General features: G+C 45.0%; 1 pseudogene; it reads left to right on the top strand.

The window, feature by feature from the left end:
- The first annotated feature begins 4168 nt into the window (after positions 1-4168).
- LOC147448665 (uncharacterized) overlaps positions 4169-6000 on the top strand; it is a 44649-nt pseudogene continuing 42817 nt past the window's right edge.

Genomic DNA, 6000 nt, shown 5'->3' with positions numbered 1-6000 from the left:
TTCTCTTCCTCTTAACTTTCACATTTTCACCCTCTTTATCTTTCCCTTTCTTCTTACTGGGACTTGGAGCAGCATATTCTTCCCTCTCTCTTTTGCCTATGGGCCTTATATCTGAATCTTTCTTTTCAACCCACACAATACACACATGACCATTAGAGGTTGAGGCCTGATTTTCCTGCTCAATACCTTGATCTCTTGTATATCCACTACATAATCATTAGCCCTATTAGGATTCTACTGAGGAAGTGGAAACATATCACCTCCCATCCTTGTTGGCCTTGGACAATGAGTGCTGATATGACCAAGCTCACCACAATTATAACAGGTAGGGATAAACCTACTTTGTGGCTCAAAGAAACCTTATCCATGACCCACATTAGCATTAGGCTGAGATTCATATGGATGGTCCATTCCTCTACCATGACCATGACCACCTCCAAGAACATTGAGCTGCAATTTTGCATCATGGTCATCATGTCTTGCATATTTCATTGTAATTGTTCAGTTTTTGCAAACTTTTGAGGAGGTTGGACTTCAATCTCTGCCTGGTTTCCTTCATTTTGACCACCATTACATTGCACATGGACCGCATTATCATACTGATTGAGCCTTTGAGATTTCCATTCTTTCTCCTTGGTGATAGTGACTGCTTCCTCAAAGGTAGCAGGCCTTTTCAACTCAACTTTGAACTTCAGACTAAGTTTGCCACAAAACGGTCATTTTTTAACATGGTTACGGGGGATTTCATCTCCCAAAATTGGGGCCCATTTATTTCATAAACCAGTGAAATGCACGACAAAATCATCAACACTTTGATTAGCCTTCTAAGTGTATTCCAAAATTTCATGCCAAACCGTGTACTGCATGATAAAACCATAAAGACTCCAAAATTAGCTAATTTATTTGTGGACAATAGGTACAAGTTATTTGGATTGCCAAGTAACATTGTGAGTGATCATGATCCCAAGTTTAACAATCATTTTTGGAGGGTTGTGTTTAAACGATTTGGTACACAACTCAACCTCAGTACAATAGATCATCCAAAAATGGATGGTCAAACTGCACGAGTTAACCAAGTGCTTGAGGATATGCTACAAGCATACGTTAGTAAGAAACAAACAGACTGAGAAGAGTATCTACCTCTTCTTGAGTTTGCTCACAATAGTGCTAATCATGTCACAACTAAATTTAGTCATTTCATGCTCATGTATGGTTTTCAACCTAGGTTACCTATTACGGTGGGTTTGGTAACCGAAAAACTCCAATAGGTTAAGGATTTTCTTCAAGACCATATGGATATGTTGAAATTCGCTCGTCTGAATGTCTAGCAAGCGTAGGATAGGTACAAGAAGTACGCTGATGAGAAAAATCGGCAAGTTACTTTTGAGAAAAGGGAAGAGGTGTTTTTGCTAGTACGAAAGCATTCAGAAAGTCTGAAGACTAGGCCAACACCTAAATTATTATTGGCCTTTCAAGATACTTAAGCAAGTTTATGATCGTGCTTACAAACTCTCATTACAAACACACTCTTGTGTCCATCCAATATTTCATGTAAGCCGTTTACAAAAAGGATTACATGGGGGCGACAATGTAATTGAGACCAACAAATTTTGGTCAATTTTGTTGAACCTCCTACCCCACCGCATAAACCTAAGAAAATTCTCAACTATCATGATTTAGATACGCACCATCATCTACATCATCAAGTTTTAGTCAAGTCGAAAGATTGACTTGAGAAAGGTGCCACTTGGGAAAACATTAGTGTTCTTAAGAAGAAGTTTCTCACTTTTCGAGGACAAAAACATTTTTTCAAGGGGGGTCACGGACCCGGACCAGGAGCCTAGCTACCACTGTGGACTAGGGATTCAAGCCAAGGGCTATATATACAGGAGATTGGGTGATGAATCCTGCAAGGTAGTTTCCTAGGCTTCATAGGAACTTTTAACATACATTATGAGTGGTCTAGTATTGCGAGTAGTGGTTTAAGATGCAATGATCACTATTTCTATGGATACGATCAATAAACATGGAAAGAGTGAGATTGGAAATACTACCTTAGGTAGTCACAAAAGAATCCCATGATGAAGGTAAGGCACTCAAGAGCATAGTTACTACTTGAGAGTCACTAAAATTGAGGCCTGTAGTGGTGGTTTCATCTAAAAGAGCTTTCCATTCTTCTAAGAATTTAGGTACAAGAGAACCATCCACTAGGGATGGATTTACTAAGCGTCGATGGGCAGACACTTGTGAGGCATTGTCAGATTGCTCATAGAGTAATTTTAGTCTATACGAGACTTCCTTAGATGTAGAGAGACGGTGTAATAACTCTACTTGTCGGTCTCCTATACTTAGTAAATGTCAACTATAGCCTTAGAGACTTCTTTTTTCCAAGCAGTTATATCGGTGGTGCACCCGGTTTGTGTCGACCCATGATCATGTCAGTAGCAAGCGTATGGCAGCAGGCAGTGAGGTAGAAGAATGCTTGTTCATGTGCTAAATGCCAATTGTGACAAGGTACCATTGGGTGTGTATGCAGGACGCGATATTTCGAAGGTCTACAATGTTTTTTTGGGCCCACTAGCCTCGGAAAGGAGGATGCTTCTACTGGAGTTTACGCCAAATTGGGCGTCAAGGTCGGCTACTTTGAAGCTTGACATGTGCTGAAGGGAAGATGTTTTATCTATTCCTCGGTTGGATCGCAAAGGAGAGAGTGGCTCAAAGGTCGAAGGCAAAGCTCAACACGATCGCATACAAGCCTTAGCTTGGGAAGGCGGCCCAAGTCGCAAGATAAGTTTTTAGAAAAAGATGACATGCTATAAAAAAAAAGCGAGTTGCAGTCGACTGAAGGCATTAGCGCCATCTGTTGGGGGACGGCAGTGCAACGAGGGCATGCTTTAGGGAGGAGGGCCATTTGGTGGCGATGCAGGAGCAGTTGAAGGGGAGTTTCCATGGGGAAAGGGCCACGTTGTGGCTGCATGAGGGGCGACCAGAGGGCACGGATGAGGAGGTGACACCGTGAAGAGGTGGCCAAGGACAGCAAAAGGGGGGGGTGACTGCACGGGGCTGCAGACGGCAGGAGGAAGGAGCCCCCAGGAGGTGGCCAGCTCGTGGAGCAGTCGATGCTTGAGGAGCGCCATCAGAGGAGCCCGCCATGAGTTGAAGTAGTAGGAGTTCCCGGGCCAGCAGGGTAGGAAGGAGGACCTCCAAGGGAGGGGCGACAAGGACTTCAAGGCGGGTTGCAGGCCACAGAGGAGGAAGAGTGCTAGTTACATGAGAGAGAGCTAGCCGAGAGCTCTTGGACGTGATCAAGGTCTGAGTTGAGGGATGCCTAAGGGGTGGCCAATTGCATGTATGAAGGTTATGTAGTTGAAATGTTGGAGACGTCACCATGGACCGATTCGTAGCCACCAAGGGCCGCTATCATAGTCTTGGATAATGGTTATGTAATACATAATTGGTTGGTGTTGTTTGCCGAGTTCGCCATCAGTCTCGTCGGCGTCTCGTCTTTTGCCGTGTGCCGGTGGTAGCAGTGGCTCTGGGATTGCGTGTGTGTGTGTGCAGAGAGAGAGGGAGAGATTGATTGTGGTTGCAGATTGAGTGTGATTTTGTGTGCGGTCGAGGTGTGTGAAGCCTCCCGTTGTGAGCGTGTTTAGAGGTATGGGTGCATTGGTGTGTGCGTCATTTAATGTGATTGCGTGTAGCCGATTCTCCTCGTAAGCGAGGTTGCAAGTTGCAGAAAGTGTACCTGTCTCTGTTTCTGAGTGGCTTGGGGTGCTGGATATCTACTAAGCTATAGAGAGGCATCTAGTTTGTGTACTATGTGTGTTTCCATTTCCCCCATCCCATCTGTGGTGCCCCCACTGAGGAGCTACTGATTGCTCCTTGGTGAAGTCAAAGATGGTGTTGTGGTTTGAAGTCCAGGGTCTAACAAGAATGGTGTGGTTCGGGTTTTTCAACTTTTATAGGTGCTCAAGATGTTGAAGTGTGGCTACAGGACTATGGTCTATTTCTGTTGGAGAGCGGCCTTTCAAGAGAAGAGGGAGTGGCCTAAGCTTTTCCGCTCTTGGTTCGTGGCAAAGCAAAGGTATGGTACGAGGGTTTGCAGGCTGAAGAAAAGCTGGAATGGAACACATTGGAGGCGGCATTCCGAAGCCGATATGTGGCCGACATGCAATGGAGTGAAGTGAAGCAGTTGATGGACAACCTAAAGCAAAGCCTTGACGGTGATTTGCGAGCATTTGTGTGGGAGTTCGAGGCCATATGGAGCAAGTTGGTTAAGGTAACTACTGTAGAGAATGCTGATTTTTTGAAGTTGACCAAGTTTGTGGATTGCTTGCATGTAAAAGTGCGAGATAAAGTCGAGATGGATAGACCGTACACGTATGAGGAGGCATTACCTATGCGCAGAGCAGGACAAAGAATATTTTAAAGAAGCAACAGGCAAAGCAGGTGCTGGCGAGTCCATTGGTGCCAAGGCCAATTGCTAGGGAAGAGCTTTAGGTAATCCGACTCTTTGTTGATGCACATGTGGTAGCAGCGGATAGGTGTGATGACAGAGTAGAGAGGATGGAAAGGGGGAAGAGAGAACACACTCAGCACACACAATGTTTTCCTCTCTATAGCCAGGGATTCCATTGCACCCCTATCCACACAGAATCTTACACACAGACACACACTTTTCTCAAACAAACTTGCAAGTACACCCCAAATCAGTGTGCACACACTCGCACGGACCACAATTTACCTCACACCCATAAACACATCAATTTCTTGTTTCCCTAGCACACAATCACCTCTCTCTCTCTCTCTCTCTTTGCACATCACACCCTCAGGGGGGAACACCTGTCTACACACACCCGAAAACACCGCGCAACAGAGCTGACGAGAAGAGAGGGGAGGGGGAACAACACCAAAAACAAAACAACCAGAGATTGCTTCTTCTTCAATTGATGGGCTATGGTGGAGCATACAACCATCAAAGCTCTCTCCTTCTGTGTTCTCTCTATCGCCCTCCTTAACACATCAGAGCACGAAAGGTTTTATATCTAATAATCGGTGCTGAATTTGCATATCTCAGTGAGACGCAAAAATGCTCAAAACATCCTTTCCTTGTCCTACGTGGCTAGTTTTTACAAAAAAAAAAAAGTTTTGCAAAAAATTTGCGAAATGACTTTTCGGTCTCCTCATGCAAAGGTGTGACGTCTCTCACACCCTTTCCTTTCTTCCACTGACCACATGTCTTTCTCTAACCAAGTTGCATTGCATGTCCTAAGAGCCTTTTCCCAGGTCAAAACTGTTAGGAAATAAGACGTAGCTAAATAGATAATTGAGTAGATTACTTAATGGAGAGAGACAGATTTATATACACGAGATTATAGAGTAGAGAGAGAGAGAGAGAGTACACACGATATACGTGGTTCACCCAATGTTGGGCTACAGTCCACGGGAAAGCAGCCACTCACTGGCTTTTGTTACTTCAAAACAAGAAGTAGTTACAAAGGGATTATACCCTTAATGGAGCTCCCGCTTGCTTCCCCTTCCCCCACCTCAACCACTCACTTGTGCATCAACTTCACACTATGAAATGTGTGTAAAAAAAAAAAGCCATGGCCTCCTTTTAAGCCAAAAGGGCTGCCCTCTCTTATGAGGAGACAGCCATGTGTAGCCGCCCTTGTGCGTATAAGTCTAAATCGGACCCTCCAATCCGCCCTGTGTGGCCGCCTTGAGAAGACAGTCGCTTTTGAATTCGGCCACCGGCACCGGCCATTGACTTCCGACCACCGGCCATCGGCCATTGACTACCGGCCACGGCCAACCAAACGGTTGTTTTCCGACCACTTTCAGCCGCCATCCGGGCATACATATTTCGACCGAAATAGAATATTCCGGCGAAAAAGAAGTTCTTTAAAGTTGCCCCTGGATTCTGTCCGTGAAAATTTTGGTTTACGGTGAGTGATTTTCCTTCACGCACGATGGCTTCTCCTCATATGTGGCCTTACA

This window comes from Adiantum capillus-veneris, chromosome 10 (assembly GCF_014529385.1).
Source record: "Adiantum capillus-veneris isolate H3 chromosome 10, ASM1452938v2, whole genome shotgun sequence".
Lineage (NCBI taxonomy): Eukaryota > Viridiplantae > Streptophyta > Polypodiopsida > Polypodiales > Pteridaceae > Adiantum > Adiantum capillus-veneris.
This window is presented reverse-complemented; position numbering and strand designations above follow the sequence as displayed.